Raw genomic sequence first — 20,198 nt, forward strand, 5'->3', positions numbered from 1 at the left:
CTTAAATCAGGGATAATCACAGATAGCACTACAGACCACTACCTTACCTTCCTCCTGACAAACATTAGTAAACCACCACTTGAATACAACAAAGTCTCATTTAGACTCCATGACGAGGCCTCAATAAGGAAGTTCACAGCTGACCTAGAGACTGTTGACTGGCCTACAGAATTCTCCAAGGCCAATGGTATTGATGACTGGACAGACATTTTTCTTAACAAATTACTTAGACTATACAACAAACATTGTCCTATAAAAACGAAACAGATCACAAACAAACGGCTTGGTTGCCCATGGCTAACCAGCACCATTCTGAAATCCATTGACAAGAAACACCAATATGAAAAGCAATATAGACAGGGCTTAATACACAAAGATATTCTTAAACACTATTCATCAGTTCTCACCAAAGTAATAAAGAAAGCCAAACAACTATACTACTCCAGTAGATTCACAGACACTAGAGGAGATATAAAAAAGACCTGGAAAACACTCTCAGATTCTAGAGACCCACAAACTGAAAAAAACAAGAATATTGTCCTAACTAAACCTAATGAAACACCACTACATCCCACTGACACAGCTAACAAGATAAACGACTTCTTCTCAACCATAGGATCTAATCTCGCCAATAAAATCCCACATACCAATGCCCATGCTGGGGACTACCTAGATGGGAATTTCCCAAATTCCTTCTATCTTGCACCAACTGAGCCCACGGAAGTCACCGAGATTATAAAGTCACTTAAAAATAACTCAGGGAATCTGTCTCATGTCCCACCATTACTGTACAAGCGAGTGGCCCATGTCCTTTCGCATGCTATTTCATTACTTTTTAACAAGTCACTAGAAACTAGCACCGTCCCGAAACTACTCAAGATGGCAAGGGTTACACCAATACATAAAGGTGGTGACCCTACAGACTTAAACAACTATAGGCCAATATCAAACTTACCATTGCTATCCAAAATCTTTGAGAAACTCATGCACAGGAGACTATATTCATTTATAACGACACAAAACATACTCAACCCCTGCCAATTTGGATTCAGGAAAAATAAAAGCACTAATGATGCAATCATAAAAATGCTAGATCTGCTTTACACAGCATTGGAAAATAAGGAATATCCACTAGGAACTTTTATTGACCTAAGAAAGCTTTTGACACAGTAGACCACGACATGCTACTCCACAAACTTGACCATTATGGTATAAGAGGCCATGCGCTTGCTTATTTCAAATCTTACCTTACTAATAGGTATCAGTATGTCACCATTAAAGACACAGCATCAGCAACACGGCCACTTGATACTGGAGTTCCGCAGGGAAGTGTCCTTGGTCCTCTGCTCTTCCTCATATACATCAATGACCTTCCAAACGTATCCCAACACCTGAAACCCATTCTCTTTGCTGATGACACGACTTATGTCATCTCTCACCCTAATCTTGCCACCCTCAACACCATTGTGAATGAGGAGCTGATTAAAATATCGACTTGGATGACAGCCAATAAACTTACGCTTAACACTGACAAAACTTACTATATTATGTTTGGTAGCAGAGCAGGAGATGCACAAATTAACATTAAGATTGACAACACTCTAATTACCAGAAATAATGGGGGAAAATTCCTAGGCTTATACCTTGACAACAACCTGAATTTCAGCACCCATATCCAGCATATAGCCAAAAAAGTATCCAAAACGGTTGGGATCCTCTCCAAGATACGATACTACGTGCCGCAAAATGCCCTTCTCACACTATACCACTCACTTATTTATCCATACCTCACCTATGCTATTTGTGCTTGGGGATCAACTGCAGCAACACACCTAAAGCCAATAATAACCCAACAAAAAGCTACAGTAAGAATAATCACTAAATCCCATCCCTGGCAGCACACCCCCCCACTCTTCAAAGATCTAAACTTGCTCCCAGTTCAGTACATCCACACTTACTACTGTGCAATCTATATCTACAGGGCCTTAAACTCTAATATCAACCTTGACCTAAAACGCTTTCTTGATAGTTGTGACAGAACCCCCAGGCATAACACCAGAAACAAACATCTCTACGACATTCCCCGTGTCCGACTAAACCTTTACAAAAATTCAATGTATGTCAAAGGCCCTAAAATCTGGAATACCCTACCTGAGAACTCTAGAACTGCAGACACATTCATCACCTTCAAAACTACCATTAGAAAACATCTTATCTCCCTGATACACCCTGTCAACTAACTACACGAATACCACCTGGTGGTTCACACTTACACTCGCTCACTCATTTGACCATAAACAGAAATATTAATCTCAGTCTTAAAATAATGAATCCTGTGATACTCCAATACTGAAACTATATACTGTGCCAAAACAAAAGCATTCACATTGCTAAACTCACAAACTAGTATTTAGTCACTTAGCCATAATACCAACTTACCTCATAATTTGTAATATTTTACAATTAAGAATAAAACTAAGTATGCCCGAAATGCCTAGCCATGCTAAGCATTCTAGTGGTACACTCTGTAATCACAATTTTACTACATGTAAACCAAACAAAACAGAATCAGAACCCCTGCCGATAACATGTGGAGTTCCCCAAGGTAGTATTCTGGGTCCCTTACTATTCTTATGTTATGTCAATGATATGCCTATCAGTGTCAAGTGCAAACTCCTACTGTATGCAGATGACAGTGCTCTGTTAGTGACAGGTAAAGACCCACAAGATATTGCTAATGTTTTAACACTGGAACTGGAGTCCTGCAGCAAATGGTTAGTAGACAACAAACTATCATTACACCTAGGGAAAACTGAAGCCATTCTCTTTGGAACGAAACATAAACTGAGAAGGGTAAATAATTTTTATGTTCAGTGTAATGGGGAGTCCATCACTTTGGTTTCATCAGTTAAATATCTGGGAATCCCCTTTGACCCATGCATGTCAGGAGAATTGATAGGGAACAGTGTAGTAAAGAAAGCGAATGCCAGGCTGAAGTTCCTGTATAGACAAGCACGGTGTCTACCTACTGAGGCTCGCAGGACCCTATGTCTAGCCCTTATACAATGCCATATGGATTACGCTTGCTCTTCTTGGTACTCTACCTTGACAAAAAAACTGAAAGATAGACTGCAAATCACCCAGAACAAAATCGTAAGATTCATCCTGGGGCTGGGACCAAGAGAACATGTAGGCCAGGATGAATTACAGCAGTTGGATATGCTGAATGTTGAAGACAGAGTAAAACAACTGAAGCTAAATCATGTTTATAAAATTGCTCACGAACAGTGTCCAGAATATCTTGCTGTCAATTTTGTCAAGGTTGGGAACCAAAGCAATCATAGTACTAGGGGGAGAGAGCACAACTTTGTAGTACCCACAGTCAGTGGCCAGGCTTCAAACACCTTTTATTGTACAGCAATAAAGGAATGGAACAGACTACCCACAAATGTCAAGGCCAGTCATAGCTTGAACCAGTTCAAGAAGACTGCCAAAAAGTGTCTGATGAATGAAGCAACAGAAAGGGAGGGGAATGATTTTCTATTTATTAGCTAAAATAGTCGTAATGACCCTCGGGTAGTAGATAGTCTTAATGACCCTCGTATTGTAGATAGTCTTAATGACCCTCGTGTAGTAGATAGTCTTTTTAGTATGATAATAAGATGTTATCTTCATTATAGAATAATAAGAAAATATTATAACCTTTATATTATAATAATAAGGTAAAAGGACCCCAATGGAAATAAGTCACTCTGTCTGACTTTTTTGGGTTATCCTTGGTTCTCTACACATATGCTGCTATGTATGATAATTCTATGTAACTATTGTATATACCTGAATAAATTTACTTACTTAATTGACGATATAGCATCATAATACAGTGGGTGGGACTTATACGTAGACTTACAGCCAATCAGAAACCTCCTCGCAACATCTTGCTGACGTCATGGAAAATTCTAGTTTCGGGATGGCCGGGGAATATGCTTCAATATAACGCTATTATAGCTTCTACGGCTTATTTATCTATCACAATTGATCTAATATGACATAATAAACAATATAAATAACAAAGAAATATGGTAAATATTCCAGAATAAATAATATATGGCATATTCCTAGAGCGTTCCTTCGGGAATACAAGATTCCCATAGTCAGGGATGGGCTTCCATTCTTCTTCTTTCACCTCCAGGGTCCTTATATTAAAGAAAATGTACGTGGGTAACTATGATATACACTCGTAATGCTGAGAAAAATGCTATTTTCTCGAAAAAAAAAAAAATCGGTGGTCCGACTGTTTCGCGGATTATCTCGGAAATAGGTTATTCACATATATATGTCTGTATTTTCGTTAATAATAGCAGGAATGCAATTAAATTCACAGAGAACATAAAGGAAAGATTGCTTTACAAACTGGTGGTTAGCATTTTGAGATATAATTTGTTTTTGATTTTTGTGAGGGCAAAAGTCAGATATTTGGCTGAATGTCAAAACCATACATACTTTATTTTTTTTAAGAATGAAGAAAGGATAAATTACAGTAAATTTAACCATCAGAAATACAGTTTATCATTGTTTTATGCGTAGATAATGCCAAAACAGCTTCTCCAAGTCCCATTACGAAAATACAGTTCAATATGTATGATTATTTTTTTTTTATATTTTATTTAAAACCAATACAGTTTAACATAAAAATAAAGAAACAGTATGGATCTCAATCAAAATAAACGACAAACAGATTTCACCTATATGCTCGCAAGATATTGCTGCAAAAACATACAATAATCATTTACGGCAAGAACATAGCTAAAAAAAAAAAACTGTCACAGGGTCATGAATTGACCTATATACACATTCATTGATGCAAAACCTTGCATATATATAAATTGTACATATAACATGACATCGGACAAAAACTCAATACACTTGAACATAAAATATACAAAGAAGTTATATCAGTTAAATCCCATCCTTCTCATTAATCAAGAAACCAAAACCTAACATCATAATCTTACTAGAACATCTACATACGTATCCCTAACAATACAGCTTTACATATACCAACATACGAAAAAACAAACTGTCTAGATATGTCTGTATACCATACAGAATAAAACTTAACATCAAGAACTTAGCATTGATACCAAACCGGTATCAGGGTACAGACCAGAATTATAAACTTTAAAAAGAAATCAAATCATACATATATAAAGTATTACATAACGTCTGACCCATGACAAACGCTCAATACATTAGAAAGGGATATATATTTATACACACCCACACACACACACACACACACACACACACACACACACACACACACACACACACACACACACACAGAGGATCCAGTAGCGATCAGTGAAGAGGCGGGGCCAGGAGCTGAGTCTCGACCCCTGCAACCACAATTAGGTGAGTACACACACACAAAAGTTTCACAACATCACATTAATCAGATGCACTGTATGCACAAAGCAAAACAGTATCTAAGTATATCTCATCGTGCAAAAATTCAGCACAACATAAAGACAAACTAAAACACACTTCTGTCGCAAAGAACTAATTCCTCAAGAATCGTGTCATACAAGACTGACACACATCAAAATTATACATACAAAAAAACCTACTATATTATACCTACATTCTGAAAAGTGTTATAACTAACATAACGAGACCTTGAGCTCTACATCCACACTTGGATGCCATAAAGTCTCAATGAAAACCAGAAAACCTTTCCAAACCCACATTCACAACACTCTCACGACCCCCCCCCCCCAGGGAGGCGAGCCCGCTGTTACCCCCTGACTCCCTCCAACCTATGAAAACCCCTTCACTCACTCATTATCAATCACAGATTTACGAGAATCCCTAACGTTAGCATTCTATACCCCTCTGAGAAAGCCTGATCCCACCTCCTCCCATACAAATCTCTGTTACGACACATCGTACGATAGAACGTTACCGCAAGAACTTTCCTTCTCTCCTCACTATCCCCTCTCCCCCTCATCACCCACGACATATATATGTAATCTACCATGATATAATCTAAAGCTCTTATGACACCCTTGTCTAACCCACCCATATCTAGACTTAAAGAACGCAGAACCGACACCCCACGACCCCAAGTATGATTATTAGTAAATAAGTCAAGGCCGGGTTACCACTACTTGGAAAAGACCCTGGCCGGGAGAATACCGGCAAATAAAAAAAAAAAAAAAAAAAAAATAATTTTTTTCTCAGTTTTTTTTAGTTACATTATTGAAACTTGGTCACATTACAATGGAAAAGTGCTTCTTTACGTACAAATAAAATTAAAGAAATCGAACGAAAAAACGAAAAATAAGGAAGTTCAGGCGCGAACGCAATTTTTACACACACACACACACACACACACACACACACACATATATATATATATATATATATATATATATATACATATATATGTATATATATATATATATACATTATATATATATATATATATATATATATATATATATATATATATATATATATATAATGTGTGTGTATATAAAAACAAGGTCTCCTTTTTTCTTAACAAGGAAGATAGATTTTATAATACAAACAATTCAGGTAAAAAGGGGGGGAGGGGGTGATTGATACCTGGAGTTTACCTGGAGAGAGTTCCGGGGGTCAACGCCCCCGCGGCCCGGTCTGTGACCAGGCCTCCTGGTGGATCAGAGCCTGATCAACCAGGCTGTTGCTGCTGGCTGCACGCAAACCAACGTACGAGCCACAGCCCGGCTGGTCAGGAACCGACTTTAGGTGCTTGTCCAGTGCCAGCTTGAAGACTGCCAGGGGTCTGTTGGTAATCCCCCTTATGTATGCTGGGAGGCAGTTGAACAGTCTCGGGCCCCTGACACTTGTTGTATGGTCTCTTAACGTGCTAGTGACACCCCTGCTTTTCATTGGGGGGATGTTGCATCGTCTGCCAAGTCTTTTGCTTTCGTAGTGAGTGATTTTCGTGTGCAAGTTCGGTACTAGTCCCTCTAGGATTTTCCAGGTGTATATAATCATGTATCTCTCCCGCCTGCTTTCCAGGGAATACAGGTTCAGGAACCTCAAGCGCTCCCAGTAATTGAGGTGTTTTATCTCCGTTATGCGCGCCGTGAAGGTTCTCTGTACATTTTCTAGGTCAGCAATTTCACCTGCCTTGAAAGGTGCTGTTAGTGTGCAGCAATATTCCAGCCTAGATAGAACAAGTGACCTGAAGAGTGTCATCATGGGCTTGGCCTCCCTAGTTTTGAAGGTTCTCATTATCCATCCTGTCATTTTTCTAGCAGATGCGATTGATACAATGTTATGGTCCTTGAAGGTGAGATCCTCCGACATGATCACTCCCAGGTCTTTGACGTTGGTGTTTCGCTCTATTTTGTGGCCAGAATTTGTTTTGTACTCTGATGAAGATTTAATTTCCTCGTGTTTACCATATCTGAGTAATTGAAATTTCTCATCGTTGAACTTCATATTGTTTTCTGCAGCCCACTGAAAGATTTGGTTGATGTCCGCCTGGAGCCTTGCAGTGTCTGCAATGGAAGACACTGTCATGCAGATTCGGGTGTCATCTGCAAAGGAAGACACGGTGCTGTGGCTGACATCCTTGTCTATGTCGGATATGAGGATGAGGAACAAGATGGGAGCGAGTACTGTGCCTTGTGGAACAGAGCTTTTCACCGTAGCTGCCTCAGACTTTACTCTGTTGACGACTACTCTCTGTGTTCTGTTAGTGAGGAAATTATAGATCCATCGACCGACTTTTCCTGTTATTCCTTTAGCACGCATTTTGTGCGCTATTATGCCATGGTCACACTTGTCGAAGGCTTTTGCAAAGTCTGTATATATTACATCTGCATTCTTTTTATCTTCTAGTGCATTTAGGACCTTGTCGTAGTGATCCAATAGTTGAGACAGACAGGAGCGACCTGTTCTAAACCCATGTTGCCCTGGGTTGTGTAACTGATGGGTTTCTAGATGGGTGGTGATCTTGCTTCTTAGGACCCTTTCAAAGATTTTTATGATATGGGATGTTAGTGCTATCGGTCTGTAGTTCTTTGCTGTTGCTTTACTGCCCCCTTTGTGGAGTGGGGCTATGTCTGTTGTTTTTATTAACTGTGGGACGACCCCCGTGTCCATGCTCCCTCTCCATAGGATGGAAAAGGCTCGTGATAGGGGCTTCTTGCAGTTCTTGATGAACACGGAGTTCCATGAGTCTGGCCCTGGGGCAGAGTGCATGGGCATGTCATTTATCGACTGTTTGAAGTCATTTGGCGTCAGGATAACATCGGATAGGCTCGTGTTAACCAAATTTTGTGGCTCTCTCATAAAAAATTCATTTTGATCATCGACTCTCAGTCTGGTTAGCGGTTTGCTAAAAACTGAATCATACTGGGACTTGAGTAGCTCACTCATTTCCTTGCTGTCATCTGTGTAGGACCCATCTTGTTTAAGTAGGGGCCCAATACTGGATGTTGTTCTCGACTTTGATTTGGCATAGGAGAAGAAATACTTTGGGTTTCTTTCGATTTCATTTATGGCTTTTAGTTCTTCCCGCGATTCCTGACTCCTATAAGATTCCTTTAGCTTGAGTTCGATGCTTGCTATTTCTCTGACCAGTGTCTCCCTACGCATTTCAGAAATATTGACCGAAGATCTCTTCAACTAATTTTTTGAAGCACATAGTAAACATAAGTCCCAGCTATAACATGTTCAAATTGAGGCAAGTCAGTTTTCAGTGTACATTTTATACATAATATTAAATTTAATTAGTGTGTATTTTATTGTATATAAACATGCCTGAGTTGTCAACACATATGACCTGTGGCAAAATTAGGTAAAAATAACTTAATTTTAATCACTAACAGTTTTAGGAAGTAAAGTGAATTCTTAATATATGCAGAGAAGCACAAATTTCTAATGTATTATCTCTAGTTTTAGCGATAATTTGCACAAAACTAATTCCCATGCCGGGAATCGAACCCGGACCTCCTGGGTGAAAGCCAGGTATCCTAGCCACTAGACCACATGGGAGCTGACATAAAACGTTAAAAATAATATCGTAAAAAGATGGAAGAACTAAGTCGTTGAAATTTCATAAGAAATGTGAATTAATTTTTTTTAATGGAGACAGGCGTCAGTAAGCTGATTATTACCATGGTACTGTGAAAGTAGCTACTTGTGCTTATTAAAGACCTCAACAGAAATAAAGCATATAGTTGAATTTATTCGGATTATAATTAACCCGGTTAGTAACCCAGGATGTCTCAGTAAGTCTTGTGAAGCAGATAGACCGACTGAAGCAAAATAAGTCGCCGGGTCCTGATGAGGTTTTTTCAAGGGTTCTTAAGGAATGCAAAATGGAACTCTGTGAACCTTTAACTAATACTTTTAATTTATCTCTTCAAACAGGTGTAGTGTCTGATATGTGGAAGATGGCTAATGTAATTCCTATTTTTAAAACAGGGGACAAGTCGTTACCGTCAAATTACCGCCCAATAAGCCTAACCTCAATTGTAGGCAAATTACTAGAGTCAATTATAGCTGAGATTATAAGAAGCCATCTCGATAAGCATAGCTTGATTAATGATACTCAGCATGGATTCACAAGAGGCCGGTCTTGTCTAACTAATTTATTAACTTTCTTCAGTAAAGCTTTTGAGGCTGTTGACCACGATAAAGAATTTGATATTATTTACTTAGATTTTAGTAAGGCTTTTGATAGAGTTCCGCACCATAGACTGTTAAAGAAAGTGCCAGCTCATGGCATTGGGGGAAAAGTGCTCTCGTGGATCGAGTCATGGCTCACTGACAGGAAGCAGAGTGTCCATAAATGGGGTTAAATCCGAGTGGGGATCTGTAACAAGTGGCGTTCCACAGGGATCAGTCTTGGGCCCGTTGTTGTTTATAATATATATCAATGATCTTGATGAGGGAATTACTAGTGATATGAGCAAATTCGCCGATGACACAAAGATAGGTAGGATAATTGATTCTAACGTAGATGTTATGGAACTTCAGGAGGATTTAAACAAACTCTATTCTTGGTCAGAAAAGTGGCAGATGCAGTTCAATGTAGATAAATGCAAGGTTCTGAAGCTTGGGAGTGCCCATGACCCTAGTACTTGTAAGTTAAATGATGTAGAACTTAGCCATACAGATTGCGAAAAGGACTTGGGGGTTATGGTGAGCAGCAACCTTAAACCAAGACAGCAATGCCTAAGCGTACGTAATAAGGCAAACAGATTACTGGAATTTATATCAAGAAGTGTAAGCAACAGAAGTCCAGAGGTCAAACTGCAGCTTTATACATCATTAGTAAGGCCTCACCTAGATTATGCAGCTCAGTTCTGGTCTCCATATTACAGAATGGACATAAATTCGTTAGAAAACATTCAGCGTAGGATGACTAAATTAATACATAGCATTAGAAATCTTCCTTATGAAGAAAGATTGAAGACTCTTAAGTTACATTCACTTGTTAGACGAAGAATGAGGGGAGACCTGATCGAAGTGCATAAGTGGAAGATAGGTATTAATAAAGGGGATATTAATAAGGTCTTGAGGATGTCTCTCCAAGAGAGAACCCGCAGTAATGGATTTAAATTAGATAAGTTTAGATTTAGAAAGGACATAGGAAAGTATTGGTTTGGAAATAGGGTAGTTGATGAGTGGAACAGTCTACCTAGTTGGGTTATTGAGGCTGGGACTTTGGGTAGTTTCAAATTTAGGTTGGATAAGTACATGAGTGGGAGGGGTTGGATTTGAGTGGGACTTTCACATCAGAGCTTATTTCTTGGGTGGCATTGAAAATTGGGTTGGGCAAATGTTTTGTTAGTGGGATGAATTGTAAAGGACCTGCCTAGTATGGGCCAACAGGCCTCCTGCAGTGTTCCTCCTTTCTTATGTTCTTATGTTCTTTTACCTTTTAACTACTAATGTGAACTGGGGCAAAGAGTGTAAGGACACCTACCCAACGTTTCCACTAGTGCCGGGATCATACTTTCAGGCTCGCCAAAAATGGACAGTAGAAGATTGGAAAAACGTCGCCTTATCTGACGAATCGCGATTTCTGCTGTGACATGCGAATGGTAGGGTCAAAATTTGACTTAAACCTTTGGAATGTGGTGGAACGGGAGATTCGGAGCATGAATATGCAGCCGACAAATATACAGCAACTGCGTGATACTATCATGCCAACATGGACCAGAATCTCTAAGAGATTGTTTCCAGCACCTTGTTAAACCCAAGTAATGAATTCAAACAGTGGTTTATACGAGTAGCAGGCCCAGTGCTGTATCATTCAGCCATGAGACTTATTATAGAATTACTTTACAACCGTCAAGTCTGTGACATGTCCATACCAATGGCCACAAACTGTGACCCTGCTGTTTCAGCTCGAGCCATTGTTAGTGACCTGGCCCTATGCTGCCGTTCCGTAACTGATGTTTAGTAGCTGTGCTGCTTCTGTCTAATAACTGTCGATATTCAATAATTACTGCTGTTCAGTAGCTATACTGTCGTTCAATAACTGCTGTTGTTCAATAGCTATACTGTCGTTCAATAACTGCTGTTGTTCAATAGCTATACTGTCGTTCAATAAACGCTAAAATTCAATAGTTGTGATGCAACTGCCTAATAACTACTGTTATTCAATAGCTGCGTTATCGTTCAGTAATTGCTACTGCTCAACAGCTGCGCTGCTGTTTTCCTGCAAACAATTTTACCCACATAAGTTTGAACCTTGAGTTCTAGTGTAGAATACCGCGCTTATCTTCGAGGGAACACTGTGAGAGCACGAGAGAGAGAGAGAGAGAGGGAGAGAGAGAGAGAGAGAGAGAGAGAGAGAGAGAGAGAGAGAGAGAGAGAGAGAGGTGTGAGAGAGAGAGAGAGAGAAGAAAGGCATGTCAGCATCGCGGAAGACGAGAGAATCTTGAGAATAGCAAGTCGGCAAAGATGTGATAACCAGAGACGAGGAAGATAATCCTATGAGATTATAGAAGAGGAACTGCTAGTTATTTATGTGTACAGTGGCTACGCAAGGAAAAAATATATAGAAAACGAAAGGAACAAAATTATAAATCTGCAGGATATACTGAAGATAAAGAAAAAAATATTGATTAAATATAAATACTAGATGAATCTTACAAAACATGACGATTTCAAAGGTTAACAGAGAAGAGACAAGTAATACTAAATATGATAATTGTAACAAATATTCAGAGAGATATTTCAAGTAATAACGTAATAAAGTTGGTAGAATTACCGACAATATGTAAAGTAAAAGGACACAAGTGCAACTAATGTGACATTTATTGTGGCAACGTTTCGCTCTCCAGGAGCTTTATCAAGCCATTACAAACAATACATGGACACAGAGGGTATATAAAGGCTCAGAGTGAGGTGAATACTAGTGAGGTACCATTTCGATGTTCACTAGTGGTAGTAGTAGTAGTAGTAGTGGTAGTGACAAAAGTAATACAATATGGTAGAGCAATTAATTCGTACATGAGTAAAAGGTAACATTTTTACTTTTGGGTAACATTATTACTTTTGTCACTACCACTACTACTACTACTACTACTACTACTACCACTAGTGAACATCGAAATGGTACCTCACAAGTATTCACCTCACTCTGAGCCTTTATATACCCTCTGTGTCCATGTATTGTTTGTAATGGCTTGATAAAGCTCCTGGAGAGCGAAGCGTTGCCACAATAAATGTCACATTAGTTGCACTTGTGTCCTTTTACTTTACAAGTAATAACGTAAACAAAGAGGATTCAGGGAGGATATGACAAAAAACTGTGTATGGATACCACGAATCACAAGGGTACTTTGGGCACCTTGTGGTTACGCAGATTTCAAGGAAATTATTGTTAAAGATCCTCAACATTGGTTAACCTGTGAAATTGCAATTTGTTTCATTTTGTTCTAGGCAATGGTATGTCTCTCTCTCTCTCTCTCTCTCTCTCTCTCTCTCTCTCTCTCTCTCTCTGATACCGGCTTTTTCAACGTTTTATATCATCTGCGCTTGACACACTATCCCGATTTTAGAATTTTGCGGTAGTATTTAGTGAGTTGTATAATATGTCATTTTACTTTGTGGACACTATTTATATTGATTAATGTTCCAGTAAGGGGTTAAAACAAATTTACACAAAAGTTTAAAGTTATAGAAGTTGAAAATAATATTTATGTCGTTACTACAGCGGTTTTAGCAAGATATGTAAAAGTAGCATTAAAAATATTGTAATTATAAAAAATAATTTAAATTCTTGTTCCAAGTTTTTTTTAGGTAGGCTTTTCGACTACATTTTTTGTGTGTATGGTATTGTGGAAAATTGCATTTATCTGAATGTAACTCATTATGTACATAACAGTAAATGATAAAAAAGATAATTATTATTTATCAGATTTACATCGACAAGTAGGAATTTGGGACACCTAGGTCGCAAAAAATGTCCCCCTTCGATACCTACCACTGTCATATCCACAAGTTGCTCTAGACCTATTAATTACAAATGAAATGTACATACACCAGGAATTCTGGTAAATATATCAATTTGTGGACTGTATATTAAAATTAATAAGTGATTATATATATACATATTTACATAACAGAAGGAGAATATATCTTAATATCACTCACCAATTTGACTGGAGATCAAGGTGTATCATACTCAGAGAATAACGGCCTGAGCTTGCTACCATCTGCAGCTCATAAGACTGCCACCCCACGAGCCCCTTTGGGGCGGGGCAGCTGGCAGACCAGAGGCCTAGCTTCTCCCTACGAGCCCCGTGAGGGCGGGAAATGTGGCTAGGCCTGGGGACACTTGGTCCCAAAGATGAGGAGGTACTTGTACCTCCTCCCATGGGAGACTTAAGTCTCGAGACACTCCCCAGATAGGGAGCCAAGGCCGGGTCACCACTATTGGAAAAGACCCGGGCCGGGAGAATACCAGCGAATAAAAAAAAAATATACTCAGAAAACCTCACTGTCTATCCATGAAAATAACACTGGCAAAAGTTACACACATAAACAAACTTATCTGAGGTTCCTGGAGCTGTCTTGTCCAGTCGTCTGATATCTCAAGTTATGCAGGAATGCACATCCAACAATTTCGCCTCCTATTTGACAGGTGTCAGCACAATTTTACCACTAGAGCACGAAAATTCTTCCCATTATTCTCTAACGTTTGTGTTGACCAGTTCAAACATGGCGAGTCTCGTCTGCGCAGACTCAAGCTTCCCATTTTTTATAACATAATTTTTATTAAATACAGTATATTTTATTAATTTACATACCAATACACTATTTTCGGAAAATATACTATATTTTCCACAGGTATGACGGAAAAATACTTATATAATACCGTTTATTAGTGTCACTAATTACTAATATATATATATATATTTCTTACACGAGGACTAATGGTGACCCGAAGCCTCCTCCAGCTGTATTTGAGACACTGAAATACTCTTTATCAAGGGACATAATATCGTAAGATAACTAAAAGGAATCAAGGAGAAAAAGCCAGGTAAGATGGCAGTATTTAACGGATGTAAGACAGCATACATGTCAGTATGGTGTTGGCAGCTTGCCCTGGTTACTGGTCATGGTGCACAGTGCCAAGACTTATCACTACTTCACTTTCCTCTTCATCTGTATCTTGTTTATTGTTATTGTTTATCGTGATTTTTGTCAGCGTCAAGTACTGTTTCCATCACGTATCACAGTTAAACAAAATATATCGACCTTTCTCCCCGTGTCCTGAGACATATTTTGTCGATTTTTGTCAGTCTTAATGCGAGGTAAAATATTTAGGTTCTTGTTTGTTAACTTGGTTTTATTTAACATTCTCAGTTTAATATTATTATTTATTATTATTATTATTATTATTATTATTATTATTATTATTATTATTATTATTATTATTATTATTATTAACATTATTATTATATTCACGGGGGAACGCTAAATCCTTAAGGATCGTGCAGCGCCAAGGAAATGGGAGGTCAAGTTCTTGCTTGGATCAAATATTCCTCACTGGCATCAAGGAAACCTCACTTGTCTGGTTTCAATAAAGTATAACTAATACACAAAAATTGTTCCAAAGTAACTGTATGTTTTAGTTAGGAGTTTGTTTCTTTTATATTGCATAAAAGTAACATTACTTTTATAGGTTTTAAATGTTAAATATCAACAGGGAGAGGAAACTGGAAAATTATAACTTTAAGAAAGCTGGAATGAGAGTATTATGGGTAACCAAAGAAGAAAATAGAGAAGAGAATCAAGGAGAGGGAACATAAAATATGTACAATATAAGTGTTAATGATAAAATTATAAAAAGTTTAATGTAAGAGACTTGAGGGCGATAAAATCAGAGGATCTCACAGCCAAGGAGCACAGTATTTTTTATATCAAAATAGCAAGCAAAATTATAGGTTGAATAACTAGAACTTTCAAAACAAGATATGCCAAACCATTGATTATACTCTCTTGTCTGGAATATTACTGTATACTAACAGCCGCGTTTCAAGACAGACGAAATTGCAGAACTGGAATATGTACAGAGAATCTTGACTTTTCATATAATTTCAGTCAAGCACCTAAATTACTATTGAGACTTTAAGTATTTCAAACTGTAATGATGAGATCATAAGCGATAACGATACATCATAATATACGCCTGGAAGATTCTGAAGGAATTGGTTAAACACACACACACACACACACACACACACACACACACACACACACACATACACACACACACATACACACACACACACACATATACCGTCCAGAGGAAACCTGACTCGCTACACCCCTAACACCCCACCTTCATCACCCCAGTATATCAAAGAATATGAATCTCCTCCAGCTGGCCAAATTGCAAATTTCTGACCACGTTATTGAGAACTAACACACACACACACACATGCACATACACATACACACACATACACACACACACACATGCACACACATACACACACACATACACACACACACACACACAGGAGCTCGGCCTCGACCCCCGCAACCTCAACTAGGTGAGTACACACACACACACACATACACACACATGACGGAAGGAAAAAACTCCGAGGTGTCCCTGTTTGCAGATGATGTGAAGTTGATGAGAAGAATTCATTCGAAGACCAGGCAGAACTACAAAGGGATCTGGACAGGCTGCAGACCAGGTCCAGCAATTGGCTCCTGGAGTTCAATCCCACCAAGTGCAAAGTCATGAGGATTGGGGAAGGCCAAAGAAGAGCGCAGACGGAGTACAGTCTAGGGGGCCAGAGACTACAAACATCACTCAAGGAAAAAGATCTTGGGGTGAGTATAACACCAGGCACATCTCCTGAAGCGCACATCAACCAAATAACTGCCGCAGCATATGGGCGCCTGGCAAACCTCAGAACAGCATTTCGACATCTTAATAAGGAGTCGTTCAGGACCCTGTACACCGTGTACGTTAGGCCCATATTAGAGTATGCGGCACCAGTTTGGAACCCACACCTAGCCAAGCATGTAAAGAAACTAGAGAAAGTGCAAAGGTTTGCAACAAGACTAGTCCCAGAGTTAAGAGGTATGTCCTATGAGGAGAGGTTAAGGGAAATCAACCTGACGACACTGGAGGACAGGAGAGATAGGGGGGACATGATAACGACTTACAAAATACTGAGAGGAATTGACAAGGTGGACAAAGACAGGATGTTCCAAAGACTGGACACAACAACACGGGGACACAGTTGGAAGCTGAAGACACAGATGAATCAAAGGGATGTTAGGAAGTATTTCTTCAGCCACAGAGTAGTCAGGAAGTGGAACAGTTTGGGAAGCGATGTAGTGGAGGCAGGATCCATACATAGCTTTAAGCAGAGGTACGATAAAGCTCATGGTTCAGGGAGAGTGACCTAGTGGTGACCAGTGAAGAGGCGGGGCCAGGAGCTTGGACTCGACCCCTGCAACCTCAACTAGGTGAGTAACTAGGTGAGTACACACACACACACACACACACACATATATATATATATATAGTTCCTTGATAATGTGAGTAGTCACGAAAGCGCTTGGAATTTCTCTATTCTTTCAGAGTGGTTGTTTTGCATATTTTGAAATCACCTGTTTACTGTGATCTTATTGCATATATATATATATATATATATATATATATATATATATATATATATATATATATATATATATATATATATATATATATATATAAAGATGGACAAAAATTGTTCTGTATATTATGCTCACCTGACCAGGATAGCAAACCACCTAGACTCCCAAAAATTGCACAACCCAGGTCAACATGGTTTCAGAGCAGGTCGCTCCTGCCTTTCGCAACTACTTGACCACTATGACATGGTCCTAGATGCACTGGAAAACAAACAAAATGCTGATGTAGTATACACAGACTTTGCAAAAGCCTTTGACAAGTGCGACCATGATGTAATATGGTGTAATAGCACACAAAATGCGTGCCAAAGGGATAACCGGCAAAGTAGGCAGATGGATCTTCAACTTTCTAACCAATCGCACACAAAGAGTAGTGGTAAACAGAGTTAAATCAGATGCTGCCATAGTGAAGAGCTCTGTCCCACAAGGCACAGTACTCGCACCTATCCTGTTCCTTATTCTCATATCAGACATAGACAGAGATGTAAACCACAGCGCTGTATCATCTTTTGCAGACGATACTAGGATCTGCATGAGAGTGTCATCCGTTGAGGACACGGCAAAGCTCCAAGAAGATATAAACCAAGTTTTCCAATGGGCAACAGAGAACAATATGATGTTCAATGAAGACAAATTCCAACTACTCCGTTATGGAAAACTGGAGGAAATAATAACTAGAACTGAGTATACTACAAACTCCAATCACACAATAGAGAGGAAAAGTAATGTGAGAGACCTGGGTGTGGTAATGTCAGAGGATTTCACCTTCAAGGATCACAACAATGCCACTATCACATCTGCTAGGAAACTGATAAGATGGATAATGAGAACATTCAAGACAAGAGATGCTAAGCCAATGATGATCCTTTTTAAATCACTTATTCTTTCTAGGCTGGAATACTGCTGTACATTAACATCCCCATTCAAGGCAGGTGAAATTGCAGAGCTAGAGAATGTACAGAGAACCTTTACTGCACGTATAAGTTCCACCAAACACCTTAACTACTGGGAGCTCCTGGAAGCACTTGACTAGTACTCACTAGAGCGCAGGCGAGAGAGATATATCATAATCTACACCTGGAAGATTCTGGAGGGACTGGTCCCTAATATGCACACAGAAATCACTCCATTCGAAAGCAAAAGACTTGGCAAGCGATGCAACATACCCCCAGTGAAAAGTAGGGGCGTCACTGGTACACTAAGAGAAAACACAATAAGTGTCCGGGGCCCAAGACTGTTCAACAGCCTCCCACCAGCAATAAGGGGCATTACGGGAAGACCCCTGGTTGTCTTCAAGAGGGAGCTGGACAGATACCTAAAGACGGTGCCGGATCAGCCGGGCTGTGGTTCGTACGTTGGATTACGTGCGGCCAGCAGTAACAGCCTCGTTGATCAGGCCCTGATCCACCGGGAGGCCTGGTCGTGGACCGGGCCGCGGGGACGTTGATCCCCGGAATGCCCTCCAGGTAGACCTCCCACCCAGACACTATAATTATAAGTTTTCAGTGCTCTTATAGGTGAGTATTGGTGAGTTTAAGATATTCATAGCCATGTAAAAAGCCACAAAGTTAAGATTTAAGATTATTTAAGACAATGTTTCAACAGGCGTTTTCAAGTCATAGAAACCCTGTCTTTCATTAAAACTGCACTTTGTCATTTTTACATGCATTCTGTCGGTATTCATCTTTCAATGTCACAGCCATAGCCAGATTGCCTCATAAAATGTCAGCTTCATATTCCTCTCTAATTCTATTGAACTCATGTCAACCCATCTCTAGCTATTCTCCCCCACCGTAAAACTATAGATTGGGTAGATGACATTACGTTTTGGATCTTGAATTTTACAAGACCACTCCCTCGCTTCCCCCACCTACTTCTCTGCGCTGTAATACGACGCAGATCATTTTTTATTGCGTGAGTGATGGAACCTCTTTTTGAGAAGTGGATAATACATGCGCCACCTCCAGTTTATACAAGAGATTGCGGAGTGATGCCGGTCTAAGACTTCGTCACTGGTTATCAACGAAAATATTCTAGTTATCAACGAAAAATATTCAGTAGTAATCAGAGAAAGCCTGCGTTAGTTATCTACCTGGAGTTCATTATCTTATAACTTGGTCATGATTGTGACCAGATCTACCTGGAGTTCATTGAATTTGCACCTTGTTCAGCTATCAAAACTTGGCGGTCCAGTCCCTGGATCCATTATGTACCGCTGTAATCCTTTGACTACCGGGTATGGGGTGCATAATAAACATATTAAACTAAGCTATCAACTAAATCCTTTGTCTGTTATTACCTTAAACCTGCACTATTTATTATTTAAAACGCATACGCTCTGGCACAATGCTATTATATTATACTACTAATAATAATCATAATAACTGTGTGATGTCATTGCCTTTTGTTCATACAAAGGCAACAATGGAAATCTTTCCGTTACACTTACAGCACCCCGCGTTTAGGTTAATGTATTAAAAATCGCTTAGAAACAGACTCCTATACGTAAACAGTTTCCTTCACTAAATATATGTAAATTTACTTAGAATATGCTTTAAAATAGGCCTAAATAGGTGCTTATTAAGTGCATAGAATATTTAAGTGGATGCCTATGAAGATACTTACCAATAGTTATATTACAGCAATCTCTTATACTGTAAAATGTATCTCTCAGGAGGGTTTCTACAAAGCTATAAACACATGTGAAACCAAACCCGTATCGTAAATCCTAGATCCGTGAGAATAGCAGCAATAGGTGGTCATATCAACAAATACATATCACAATCCTAGGCAAGCAGCAAATCACAGCATAATAGCAACAAGTGATAGTGAAAGGATAAAACATGTATGAATCCAATAATCTTCTGAGGTCTTTGTGCGCTGCATTTTCTTCCTATTCTAAATCAGTACGGTTTACTGTTCGTCCATTGAGAGTCGCCAATTGAAAGTTTTCCTTCTGTAAGCCTTGTATATGATGG

At 39.1% G+C, this 20,198-nt stretch overlaps 1 protein-coding gene and 1 non-coding gene across 2 annotated transcripts in view; one reads left to right on the forward strand and one right to left on the reverse strand.

Moving 5' to 3' along the window:
- The window catches only part of Bet5 (blocked early in transport 5), a 550,922-nt gene that overhangs the window by 405,730 nt on the left and 124,994 nt on the right, over positions 1 to 20,198 (forward strand). The window lies entirely within an intron of this gene.
- TRNAE-UUC (transfer RNA glutamic acid (anticodon UUC)) lies at positions 8,980 to 9,051 on the reverse strand. The gene has a single exon. It is a non-coding gene; the product is annotated as a tRNA-Glu (tRNA).

The sequence above is a fragment of the Cherax quadricarinatus genome, chromosome 1 (genome assembly GCF_038502225.1).
Source record: "Cherax quadricarinatus isolate ZL_2023a chromosome 1, ASM3850222v1, whole genome shotgun sequence".
In the NCBI taxonomy this organism is placed as follows: domain Eukaryota; kingdom Metazoa; phylum Arthropoda; class Malacostraca; order Decapoda; family Parastacidae; genus Cherax; species Cherax quadricarinatus.